Consider the following 15279-nt stretch of genomic DNA (forward strand, 5'->3'; position numbering starts at 1 on the left):
CACCCTAACCCTAACCCTAATCCTAATAATAACCCTAAACCTAACCCTCACCCTCAGCTTCACCCTAACCCTAACTCTAACACTAAATCTCACCCTCACTCTAACCCTAACCCTAAACCTCACAATAAACCTAACCATAAACCTCAACCTCACCCTATCCCTCCCCCTAACACTAATCCTAACCCTAACCCTCATCCTAATCCTCCCCCTAACCCGAAACTTAACCCTCACCCTAACCCTAACCCTCACCCTCAACTTCACCCTCAGCCTAAGCCTAAGCCTAAACCTAAGCGTACCCCTCACACTCATCCTAACCCTAACCCTAATCCTAATGCTGAACCTAACCCTAACCCTCACCCTCATCCTAACCCTCACCTTAACCCTAACCCTAACATTAAACCTAAACCTAACCCACACCCTCAGCCTCACACTAACCCTAACTCTAAACCTAAAAGTCACCGTGACCCTAACCTTAAACCTAACCCTAAACCTCACCCTAACCCTAAATCTAAACCTCAAACTCACCCTAGCCCTCACCTTAACCCTAATCCTAACCCTAAACCTCATCCTAAACCTCCCTCTAAACCTAAGCATAACCATAATCTTAACCCTAGCGTTCTCACCCTCAGCCTAACCCTAAACCTAACCCTAAAGCTAACCGTAACACACACACTCACCCTCAGCCTAACCCTAAGCCTAACCATAACCCTAACCCTATCCCTCCCCCTAACACTCACCCTAACCCTAACCCTAACACTAACCCTAACCCTAAACTTCAACCTAAACCTCAACCTAAACTTGACTATAACCCTAAACCTCACCCTAACCCTAACCCTAACTCTAACCCTAACCCAAACCCTAAACCTCACCCTAAACCTAAGCCAAACCCTCACCCTCACGTTAACCGTAAATATAAAGCTTACCCTAACAATAACACTAACCCTAACCTTAACAATAACCCTAACCCTAACCCTAACCCTCATCCTAACCATATCCATTACCCTGACCCTAAACCTAACTCCAACACTAAACCTAACCCTAACCCTCACCCTCACCCTCACCCTAAACCTAGCTCTAAACCTAAAGCACACCCTCACCCTAACCCTAACCCTAACAATAACCCTAAGCCTCACCCTAACCCTCACACTAACCCTCACACTAACACTAACCCTAACCCTCACACTCACCCTCACCTAAACCTAACCCTAACCCTAACACTAACCCTAACCCTAACCCTCAACTTAACCCTAACCCTAAACATAACTCTACCCCTAAAATTCACCCTCACCCTAAACCTAACTCTAACCCTAACCCAAAGCCTAAACCTCACCCTAACCCTAAACCTAACCCTCACCCTCACCCTCAGCGTAACTCTAACCCTAAACCTAACCCTAACAATAACCCTAACCCTAATCCTAACACTCACCCTAACCATAACCCTCACCCTAACCCAAACCCTCACCCTAACACTTACCATCACCCTAACACAAACCATAACCCTAAAGCTAACCCTAACCTTAACCCTACACCTCAGCCTAGCCCTCACCCTTACCCTAACCTTCATACTCCCCCTAAACCTCACCTTAACCATAACACTAATCCTCAGTCTAACCCTCACCCTCACTCTACCCCAACCCTAAACCTCACCCTAAGGTTAACCCTCACCCTTACAGTAACCCTCACGCTAAGCCTAACCCTCACGTTTACCCTTACCGTCACCCCCAACCTAACCCTCACCCTAACCCTAACACTAATGCTCAATCTAACCTTCACCCTCACTCTACCCCTAAACCTAAACCTCCCCCTAATGCTAACCCTCACCCTTACAGTAACCTTCACGCTCAGCCTAACCCTCACGTTTACCCTTACCGTCACCCACACCCTAAGCCTCAACCTAAACCTAAAACTCACCCTCACGCTTGGCCTAAGCCTAAGCCTAATCCTAAGCCTAACCGTAAACCGGACCCTCACCCTAACCCTAACCATTACAATAACACTAACTCTAAACCTCAACCTCACCCTCACCCTCACCCTCAGCTGAAACCTAAGGCTAAACCTAACCTTAACACTAACCCTCACACTCATCCTAACACTCACCCTAACCCTAACCCTAACACTAACCCTAACCCTAATCCTCACCCTCAGCCTCAGCCTAACCCTAATTCTAAACCAAAACCTCAACCTCACCCTAACCCTAACGCTAATCCTAACCCTAAGCCGAACCCTAAACCTAACCCTAACTCTCCCCCTGTCACCCTAACCCTTACACTAACACTAACCCTAACTCTAACCCTAACCCTAACAATAAACCTCTCCCTAACCCTAACCATAACCCTCAACCTAACCCTAACCCTCACCCTCACCCTCACGCTCAGCCTAACCTTAAGCCTAACCCTAACCCTAACACTAACCCTCACACTAACCCGAACCCTAAACCTAATCCTAATCCTAACCCTAACCCTATCCCTCACCCTCACCCTAACCCTCACCCTAAACCTAAACCTAACCCTAACACTAACCCTAACCCTAACCCTCACCTTCAACCTAACCCTCAGCCTAACCCTAAGCCTAACCCTAAACCTAACCCTAACACACACACTCACCCTTACCCTAACCCTAATCCTAACCCTAACCCTAACCCTAACCCTCCCCCTAACTCTCACCCTCACCCTAACCCTAACACTAAGCCTAACCCTAACCCTCAACCTAAACCTCATCCTAACCCTAACTCTAACCCTAAATCTCACCCTCACCCTAACCCTAACTCTAACCCTAAACCAAAACCTAAATCTCACCCTAACCCTAACTCTAACCCTAACCCTAAAATTCACCTTAACCCTAACTCTAACCCTAAACCTCACCCTCACCCTAACCCTAACCCTAAGCCTAATGCTAAACCTTACCCTAAAATTAAACCTTACCCCAACACTTACCCTCACCCTAACACTAACACTAACACTAACCCTCACAATAACGCTAACCATCACCCTAAACCTAAACCACACCCTAACCCTAACCCTAACCCTCAACTTCACCCTGGCCCTAACCCTTACACTCAACCTAGCACATACCCTAACCCTAATCGTAACCCTAAACCCGAAACCTAACTCGCACCCTAACGATAAACCTAAGCCTCACCCTAACCCTAACACTCACCCACACACTCAACCTCTCCCTAAACCTAATCCTAAATCTAACCCTAACTCTAACACAAACCCTCACCCTCACCCTAACCTTAACACTAACCCTAACACTAACCCTAAACCGAACCCTCACCCTAAACCTTACTCTTACCATATCTCTAAACCTAAACCTCAAACTCACATTGACCTTAACCTTAACCCTAACCCTAAACCACACCCTAAACCTAACCCTAAACCTCACCCTCACCCTAGCCCTCACCATAACCCTAATCCTAAACCTAAACCTCATCTTAACCATCATTCTAATCCTAACCCTAAACCTCACCCTAACCCTAATCCTCACCATAAACCTAATCCTAAACCTCACCCTAACTCTAAACCTAAAACTAACCCTAACCCTAACCCTCATCCTAACCTTCACTTGAACCCTAAATCTAAACCTAAACCTCACCCTCACCGTCACTCTAACTCTAACCCTAACCCTAACCTTTAAACTCACCCTAACCCTAACCCTCACCCTCACACTCACCGTAACCCTAACTCTAAACTTAACAATCACCCTAAAACTAAACTTAACCTTCACCCTAAACATAACCCTCACCCTAACCCTAAGCCTAACCCTAAAACTTAACCTCACCCTAACACTAACCCTAACTCTAACACTAACCCTCACAGTAACCCTAACTCTCACTCTAACCCTAAAACTCACCTTAAACATAACCCTATCCCTCAGCCTCACCTTAGCCCTCACCCTAACCCTAATCCTAACCCTAACCCTAACCCTCATCCTCACCCTAAACCTCACAAAAACCCCAACCCTGATCCTCAATCTAACCCACACCCTCACCCTAAACCTCACCCTAACCCTTACCCTAACCCTCACCCTAATCCTAACTCTCACCCTTAGGGGAACACTCACCCTCAGCCTAACCCTCAACTTTATTCTTACCGTCACCCTCATCCTAACACTCAACCTAACCCTAACACTCATCCTAACACTCAGCCGAACCCTAACCCTATCCATCACCCTAACCGAAACCCTCACCCTCACCCTCACCCTAAGCCTACCCCTAAGCCTGAGGCTAAGCCTAACCCTAACCCTCACCCTCACCCTAGCCCTCACCCTAAACCTAATCCTAACGCTAAGCCTCATCCAAACCCTCACCCAAACCCTAAACCTAAGCCTAACACTAACCCTAACTCCAACCCTAAACCTCACCCTCACCCTAACCCTAACTCTAAGCCTAACCCTAAACCCAAACCTCATTATAACCCCAAACCTAACCCTCAGACTTACCCTCACCGTAACCGTAACCCTAACCCTCACCCTAACCCTAACACTAACACTAACACTAACAATAACTCCAACCCTAAACCGTAACCCTAACCCTAACCCTAACAATAACCCTAACCCTAACCCTGAACCTCACCCTAATCATAACCCTCACCCTAACACTAACCCTCACCCTAACACTAACCCTAACCCTAACACTAACCCTCACACTAACCCTAACCATCACCCTAACCCTAAACCTCACCCTAACACTAACCGTAACCCTAACACGAACACTAAACCTTACCCTAACCCTAACCCTCACACTCAAACTCAACGTAACCGTAACCCTAACCTTAACACTAACCATAACACTCACCGTAAACCTAACCCTCAATGTAACACTTAACCTCACCCTCACACTAACCCTAACCCTAACACTAACCCTCACACTAACCCTAACTCTCATCCTAATCCTAAACCTCACCCTAACCCTAAACCTAACCCTAAACCTCACCCTCACCCTAGCCCTCACCCTAACCCTAATTCTAACCCTCACCCTCACCCTAACCCTAATCCTCATCCTCACGCTAAAACTCCCACTAACCCTAACCCTAATCCTCAATCTAACCCGAACCCTAACCCTAACTGGAACCCTTACCCTAAACCTAACCCTCACACTTATCTTAACCCTCACCCTCAGCCTAACCCTCACCTTTACACTTATTATCACCCTCACCCTAACCCTCACCCTAAATCTAACCCTCATCCTAACCCTCAACCTAACCCTAAGCCTAACCATTACCCTAACCCTAATCCTCACCCTCATCCTCACCCTCAGCATAAGCCTAACCCGAACCCTCACCCTCACACTCACCCTCACCCTAACCTTAATCCTAACTCTAACCCTAACCCTAACACTAACCCTAACTCTAAACATAAACCTCACTCTCACCCTAACCCTAACTCTAACCTTAAACCTAAACGTAAACCTCATCCTAATCCTAATCCTAACCTTTACCCTCACCCTCAACATAACCCTAACCCTAACCCTAACTTTCATCCTATCACTTACCCTCACCCTAACACAAACCTTAACACTAACACTGACCCTCACACTAACCCAAACCATCAACCTAACCCTAAAGCTAACCCTAAACTTAACCCTACCACTCAGCCTAGCCCTCACCCTAACCCTAACTTTCATCCTCCCCCTAAACCTCACCCTAACCCTAACACTAATCCTCAATCTAACCCTCACCATCGCTCTACCCCTAACCCTAAACCTCACCCTAACGCTAACCCTTACCCCTACAGTAACCCTCACGCTTAGCCTAATCCTCACGTTTAACCTTACCGTCACCCCCACCCTAACCCTCACCCTAACCCTAACACTAATCCTCAATCTAAACCTCACCCTCACTCTACCCCTAACCCTAAACCTCACCCTAATGCTAACCCTCACCCTAACAGTAACCCTCATGCTCAGCCTAACCCTCACGTTTACCCTTACTGTCACCCCCAACCTAACCCTCACCCTAACCCTAAACCTCACCCTCATGCTCGGCCTAAGCCTAATCCTAATCCTAAGCCTAACCGTAAACCTGACCCTCACCCTAACCCTAAAACTCACCCTAACACTAACACTAACTCTAAACCTCAACCTCACCCTCACCATCACCCTCAGCCGAAACCTAAGGCTAAAACTAACCTTAACACTAACCCTCACACTCACCCTAACACTCACCCTAACCCTAACCCTAACACTAACCCTAAACCTAATCCTCACCCTCAGCCTCACCCTAACCCTCATAATAAACCAAAACCTCAACCTCACCCTAACACTAACGCTAAACCTAACCCTAACCCTAACCCTAACTCTAACCCTCCCCCTAACTGTCACCCTAACCCTAAGACTAACACTAACCCTACCTCTAACCCTAACCCTAACAATAAACCTCTCCCTAACCCTAACCATAACCCTCAAACTAACCCTAACCCTCACCCTCACCCTCATGCTCAGCCTAACCTTAAGCCTAACCCTAACCCTAACACTAACCCTCACAGTAAGCCGAACCCTAACCCTAATCCTAATCCTAAACCTAACCCTAACACTAACCCTAACCCTAACCCTCACCTTCAACCTCACCCTCAGCCTAACCCTAAGCCTAACCTTAAACCTAACCCTAACACACACACTCACCCTCACCCTAACCCTAATCCTATCCCTAACTCTAAACCTAACCCTCCCCCTAACTCTCACCCTCACCCTTACCCTAAAACTAAGCCTAACCCTAAACCTCAACCTAACCCTCACCCTAACCCTAACTCTAAACCTAAATCTCACCCTCACCCTAACCCTGACTCTAAACCTAAACCAAACCCTAAACCTCACCCTAATGCTAACACTAACCCTAACCCTAATATTCACCCTAATCCTAACTCTAACCCTAAACCTCACCCTCACCCTAACCCTAACCCAAAGCCTAATGTTAAACCTTACCCTAAACCTAAACCTTACCCTAACACTTACCCTCACCCTAACACTAACACTAACACTAACCCTCACACTAACGCTAACCATCACCCTAAACCTAAACCTCACCCTAACCCTAACCCTAACCCTCAACTTCACCCTAGCCCTCACCCTAACCCTAACCCTCATCCTGACCATAAACCTCACACTATCCCTAAAACTAATCCTCAATCTAACCCTCACCCTCAGCCTAACCCGAAACCTCACCCTTACCATAAACCTCACCCTCAGACTAACCCTCACCTTTTCTCTTACAGTCACCCTCATCCTAACCCTCACCCTAAACCATAACCCTCATCCTATCCCTCACCCTAACTATAACCTTAACCATCAACCTAACCCTAACCCTCACCCTCAACTTAAGCCTCAGCCTAACCCTAACCCTATGCCTAAACCTAACCCCAAACCTCACACTCAACCTAGCCCTCACCCTAACCCTAATCCTAACCCTAACCCTCATCCTAACCCTCAAACTAAACTGAACAAGAACCATCACTCTAAACCTAATACTCATCCGCACATTCACCCTCAGCCTAACCCTAAGCCTAAGCCTAACCCTCACAATCACCCTCACACTAACTTTAATCCTAACCCTAAACCTCACCCTAAACCTAAACCTTAATCTAACCCTCACGCTAAAGCTAACCCTAACCCTAACCCTCACCCTCATCTTAGTCCTCACCCTAACCCTCACTCCAAACCTAACCCTCAACCTCAAAAAAACATAAACCCTAACCCTACCCCTAACCCTAACCCTAAACCTCACCCTAACCCTAACACTAACACTCAAGATAATCCTAGCCCTCAACCTAACCCTAATTGTAACCCTAACCCTCATCCTAACCCTCACCCTAACCCTAACCCTAATCTTCAACCTAACCCTAAACCTAATTCTAACCCTCAACTTAACCCTAACCCTAACCCTCACTGTAACCTAACCCCAACCCTCAACCTAACCCTAAACCTAACCTGAACCCTAAACCTCATCCTTAGCATAACCCTAAACTTCACCCTCACCCTATCCGTCATCCTAAACCTAATCCTAACCCTAACCCTCATGCTAACCCTCACCCTAAACCTAAACCTCACCCTAAACCTAGCCCTAATCCTAACCCTCAACCTAACCCTAACCCTCACCCTCACCATAACTCTAATGCTAATACTCACCCTATCCCTAAACCTAACCCTAACCCTAAACCTCACCTAACCCTAACCCTAACCCTCACACTCATGCTAGACCTCACCCTAACCCTAATCCTAACCCTAACCATCACCCTCACCCTCACCCTAACTCTAATCCTAACCCTAACCCTAACCCTAAACCTCACACTCACCCTCACCTTAATACTAGTCGCAATCCTAACCTTAACCCTACCCTCACCCTCACCCTAAACCTCACCCTAACCCTAACCCTAACACTAACCCTAACCCTAAACCTAACCATAACCCTCACCCCCAGCCTCAACTCACCGCAAACTTAACCCTAACAATAACACTAAAAATAACTGTAACCCACACCCTAACATTAACCCTAAACCTAAACCTAACCCTAACTCTAACTCTAACCCTAAACCTAAACCTCACCCTAACTCTAATCCTAACCCTCACCCTCACCCTCACTGTAACCATAACCCTAACCCTAACACTTACATTAACCCTAACCCTAACCCTAACGCTCATCCTAAACATATCCTTCACCCTAACCCTAACCCTCACCCTCACACTTACCCTCACCCTAACACGAACCCTAAACCTCACACTCACCCAAAACGTTACCCTAATCCTAATACTAAACCTAAGCCTAACCCTAACCCTCACCCTCACCCTAACCCTCACCCTAACCCTAACTCTAACACTAACCGTAACCCTAAAGCTAGCTCTCAGCCTCAACCTAACCCTAACTCTAACCCTAATCCTCACCCTCACCATAACCATAAACCTAACCATAACTCTAAAGCTCACCCTAACACTAACCATAAACCTCACCCTCACTCTAGCCCTCACCCTAACCCGATTCCTCAAACTAACCCTCATCCTGAACCTCACCCTAACACTAACCCTAACACTCACTCTCACCCTCAACCTAACCCTAAACCTAAACCTAAAACTGTCACCCTCACCCTAACCCTTACCCTAATTCTCACCCTAACCCTACACTTCACCCGAACCCTAACTGTAATCCTAACCCAACAATAACCCTAACCCTCACACTCACCCTCACCTTAAACCTAGTCCCAATCCTAACCTTAACCCTACCCTCACCCTCACCCTAAACCTCACCCTAACGCTATCCCTAACACTAACCCTAACCATAAACCTAAACCTAAACATAACCCTCACCCCCAGCCTCACCTCACCGCAAACTTAACCCTAACCATAACACTAAAAATACCTGTAACCCACACCCTAACCCTAACCTTAACCCTAAACCTAACCCTAACTCTAACCCTAACCCTAAACCTAAACTTCACCCTAACCCTAATCCTAACCCTCACCCTCACCATAACCCTAACCCTAACCCTTACATTAACCCTAACCCGAACCCTAACCCTCATCCTAACCATATCCTTCACCCTAACCCTAACCCTGACCCTAACCCTCTCTAACACTAACCCTAACCCTAACGCTAGCTCTCAGCCTCAACCTAACCCTAACTCTAACCCTAAACCTCACCCTCACCATAAACATAAACCTAACCATAACTCTAAAGCTCACCCTAACACTAACCATAAACCTCACCCTCACCCTAGCACTCACCCTAACCCGAATCCTCAACATAACCCTCATCATAAACCTCACCCTAACACTAACCGTAACCCTCACTCTCACCCTCAGCCTAACCCTAAACCTAACTCTAACCCTAACTGTCACCTTCACCATAACCCTTACCCTAACCCTCACCCTAACCATACACTTCACCCGAACCCTAACTCTCACCCTAACCCTAACCCTAACCCTCAACCTAACCCTCACCCTCGCCCTCACCCTCAGCCTAAACCTAACCCTAACCCTAACCCTAAACATTACCCTCACCCAAACTCTAACCCTAAACATTACCCTCAACCTAACCCTAAACTTAAAGCTAATCCTAACCCTAAACCTAACCCTCAACCTCACCCTAACCCTCACCTGAACCCTAAACCTAACCCTAACCCTAACCCTAACCCTCAACCTCAGCCTCATCCTAACTCTAACTCTAACCCTAAACCTCACCCTCATCTTAACGCTAATCCTAAACCTAAACCTCATCCTAACCCTAACCCAAAATTTCACCCTCACTGTAGCCCTCACCCTAACCCTAATCCTAATCCTAACCCTCATCCTAACCCTCCCCCTAACCCTAACCTTAACCCTCAACCTAAACCTAACCCTCACCCTCAACCTCACACTCAGCCTAACCCTAAACCCAACCCTAACACACACAATCACCTTCACCTGTACCCTAATCCTAACCCTAACCCTAACCCTAAACATAAGCGCCCCCTAACTCTCACCCTAACCATAACCCTAACACTAACACTAACTGTAACCCTCAACCTAACCCTCAGCTTAACCCTAACTCTAATCCTAAACTTCTCCCTCATCCTTAACCTAACTCTAACCCTAACTGAAACCTTAAACCTCAACCTAACCCCAACCCTCACTCTCACCCTCACCCTCACCCTCACCGTAACCCTAAACCTAACCGTAACAATAACCTGAACCCTAACCTTAACCCTCATCCTAACCATAACCTTCAACCTAACCCTAACCCTCACCTTAAGACTTACCCTCACTCTAACACTAACCCTAAACCTAACACTAACCCTCACACTAACCCTAACCTAACCTTCACCCTAACCCTAAACCTCACCCTAACCCTAACCCTCACCCTCAACCTAGCCCTAAACCTAACCCTAACACTCATCCTCACCCTAAAACTCACACTAACCCTAACACTAATCCTCAATCTAACCTTCACCCTCACCCTAACCCTAAGCCTCACCCTGACTGTAACCCTCACCCTCAGCCCAACCCTCAACTTTGCCCTTACCATCACCCTCACCCTAACCCTCAACCTAACAATAATCCTCATCCTAACCCTCACCCTAAGGGTAACCCCAACCATCACCCTAAGCCTAACCCTCACCCTCTCCCTCTCCCCCAGCCTAACCCTAAGCCTAAGCCTAACCCTAACCCTAAACCTCAACCTCACCCTAGCCCTCACCCTAAACCTAATCCTAACCCTAACCCTCATCCGAACCCTTAATCTAACCAGAACACTAACCATCATTCTAAACCTAATCCTCATCCCCACCCATACACTTAGCCTAACCCTATGCCTAAATGAATCCTAAACCTAACCCTCACACTCCTCCTCACCGTAAACCTAATCCTAAAACTAACCCTAACTCTAATATTAAACCTCAACCGAACCCTCAACCTATCCCCAAGCCTAACTCTAACCGTAATCCTAACCCTCACCCTAACCCTTCCGGAAAGCCTTACTCTAACCCTAAACCTCACCCTTACCCTAAACATAACCCTATCCCTAAACCTCACCCTAACCCTGAACCTAATCCTCACCCTCACCCTCACTGTAACTCTAACCCTAACCATAAATACAAAACTAACCCTAAACCTAACCCTGTCCCTCACCCTAACCCTAACCCAAACCCTCACCTTAACCCTAACCCTAATCGTAACCCTAACTCTAACCCTAAACATTACCCTCACCCTAACCCTAACCCTAACCCTAAACCTCACCCTAACCCTAAAATTAATCCTAATCCTAACCCTAACCCTAACCCTCAACCTCACCCTAACCCTCACCTTAACCCTAACCCTAACACTAACCCTCACCCTAACCCTAACCCTCAACCTCATCCTAACCATAACTCTAACCCTAAACCTCACCCTCATCCTAAAGCTAATCCTAAACCTAAACCTCATCCTAACCCTAACCCTAAACCTCACACTCACCGTAGCCCTCACCCTAACCCTAATCCTAATCCTAACCCTCATCCTAACTCTCCCCCTAACCATAAACCTAACACTCAACCTCACCCTAACCCTCACCCTCAACCTCACACTCAGCGTAACACTAAGCCTAACCCTAAACCTAACCCTAAACCTAACCCTAAAACACACAATCATCTTCAGCTGTAACCAAAACCTAACCCTAACTCTAAGCCTCCCCTTAACTCTCACCCTAACCATAACCCTAACACTAACCCTAACCCTAACCCTCAACCTAACCCTCACCTTAACCCTAACTCTAATCCAAAACCTCACCCTCACCCTAAACCTAACTAACCCTAACTGAAACCCTAAACCTCAACCTAAACCTAACCCTCACCCTCACCTTCAACATAACCGTAAGCGTAACCCTAACCCTAACAATAACCCTAACCCTAACCCTAACCCTCATCCTAAACATAACCTAAACCCTAACCATAACCCTCACCCTAACACTAACCCTATCCCTAACACTAAACCTCACCCTAACCCTAACCCTCAACCTCAACCTAGCCCTAAACCTAACCCTAACCCTCATCCTCACCCTAAACATCACACTAACCCTAATAGTAATCCTCCATCTAACCTTCACCCTCACCCTAACCCTAAGCCTCACCCTGACCTTAAACCTCACCCTCAGCCTAACCCTCACCTTTACCCTAACCGTCACCCTCACCCTAAACCTCAACCTAACACTAATCCTCATCCTAACGCTCACCCTAAGGGTAACCACAACCATCACCCTAACCCTAAAACTCACCCTCTCCCTCAGCCTCAGCCTAAACCTAAGCCTAAGCCTATCGTTAACCCTAACCCTCACCCTAGCTCTCACCCTAGACCTAACCCTAACCATAATCCTAACCCTAACCCTCATCCTAACCCTTGACCTAACCAGAACACTAACCATCATTCTAAACCTAATCCTCATCCCCACCCATACACTCAGCCTAACCCTATGCCTAAACGTACCCTAACCCTAAACCTCACACTCATCTTCACCGTAAATCTAATCCTAAAACTAACCCTAACCCTAATATTAAACCTCAACCGAACCTTCAAACGAACCCCAAGCCTAACACTAACCGTAATCCCAACCCTCACCCGAACCCTCCCGGAAACCCTAACTCTAACCCTAAACCTCACCCTCAGCCTAACCATAACCCTATCCCTAAACCTCACCCTAAACCTGATCCTAATCCTCACCCTCACCCTCACCCTCACTGTAACGCTAACCCTAAACCTAACTATAACACTAACCCTAACTCTAACCCTAACCCCGACCCTCACCCTAACCCTCACCCTAACCCTAACCCTAACCCAAACCCTCACCTTAACCCTAACACTAACCCTAACCCTAACCTAAACATTACCCTCACCCTAACCCTAACCCTAAACCTAAACCTCAACCTAACCCTAAACTTAATCCTAATCCTAACCCTAACCATAACCCTCAACCTCACCTTAACCCTCACCTTAACCCTAACACTAACACTAACCCTAACCCTAACCCTCACCCTCAGCCTCATCCGAACCCTAACTCTAACCCTAAAGCTCACCCTCATCCTAACGCTAATCCTAAACCTAAACCTCATCCTAACCCTAACCCTAAACCTCACCCTCACCATAACCCTCACCCTAAACCTAATCCTAATCCTAACCCTCAACCTAACCCTCCCCCTAACCCTAACCCTAACCATCAACCTAACCCTAACCCTCACCCTCAACCTCACACTCAGCCTAACCCTAAGCCTAACAATAAACCTAACCCTAACACACACAATCACCTTCAGCTGTACCCTAATCCTAACCCTAAACCTGAACCTAACCCTAAGCCTCCCCCTAGCTCTCACCCTAACCATAACCCTAACACTAACACTAACCCTCAACCTAAACCTCACTTTAAACCTAACTCTAACCCTAAACCTCATCCTCACCCTAAACCTAACTAAACTTAACTGAAACCCTAAACCTCACCCTAACCTTAGCCCTCACCCTCACCCTCAACGTAACCGTAACCCTAACCCTAACCCTAACAATAAACTGAACCCTAACCCTAACTCTCATCCTAACAATAACATTCACCCTAAACCTAACTGTCACCCTAACACTTACCCTCACAATAACACTAACCCTCCCCCTAACACTAACCCTAACACTAACCCTAACCATAACCCTAACCCTAAACCTCACCCTAACCCTAACCCTCACCCTCAACCTAGCCCTCAACCTAACCCTAACCCTGATCCTCCCCCTAAAACTCAAACTAACCCTAACCCTAAACCTCAACCTAACCCTAACCCTCACCATCAACCTCACCCTCACCATAACCCTAAGCCTCACCCTGACGGTAACCCTCACCCTCAGCCCAACCCTCACCTTTACCTATACCGTCACCCTCACCCTAACACTCACCCTAACCCTAATCCTCATCCAACCCCTCACCCTAAGCGTAACCCCAACCATCATCCTAACCCTAACACTCACCCTCTCCCTCAGCCTCAGCCTAAACCTAAGCCTAAGCCTAACCCTAACCCTAACCCTCACCCTCACCATAGCCCTCATCCTAGCCCTCACCCTAACCCTAATCCTAACCCTAACCCTCATCCGAACCCTTAACGTAACCAGAACACTAACCATCATTCTGAACCTAATCCTCATCTCCCTCCATAAAATCAGCCCAACCCTATTCCTAAACGAACCCTAACCATAACCCTCACACACATCCTCACCGTAAACCTAATCCTAAAATAACCCTAACCCTAATATTAAACCTCAACCGAACCTTCAAATGAACCCCAAGCCTAACACTAACCCTAATCCTAAACCTCACCCTAACCCTCCCAGAAACCCTAACTCTAACCCTAAACCTCACCCTCACCCTAAACATATCCCTATTTCTAAACCTCACCCTAACCCTGATCCTAATCCTTACCCTCACCCTCACCCTCACTGTAACTCTAACCCAAACCCTAACTATTACACTAACCCTAAACATAACCATAACCCTGACCCTCACCCTAACACTAACCCTAACCAAAACCCTCACCTTAACCCTAACCCTAACCCTAACCCTCACCCTAACCCTAACCGTAACCCTAAACCTAAACTTAACCCTCACACTAACCCTCACCCGAAAGCTAACTCTAACCCTAATCCTCAACCTCACCCTAACCCTAAACCTCACCCTCACCCTCACCCTCTGGCTAACATTAAGCCTAACCCTAACCCCAACCCTAACCATAATACTAACCCTAACCCCGACCCTAACGCTCACCCTAACCCTAACCCTAACCCTCACCTTCACCATAGCCTATAGCCAAACCTTAAGC

The sequence above is a fragment of the Dipodomys merriami genome, unplaced genomic scaffold (assembly GCF_024711535.1).
Source record: "Dipodomys merriami isolate MVZ:Mamm:240054 unplaced genomic scaffold, mDipMer1.0.p SCAF_73, whole genome shotgun sequence".
NCBI lineage: Eukaryota > Metazoa > Chordata > Mammalia > Rodentia > Heteromyidae > Dipodomys > Dipodomys merriami.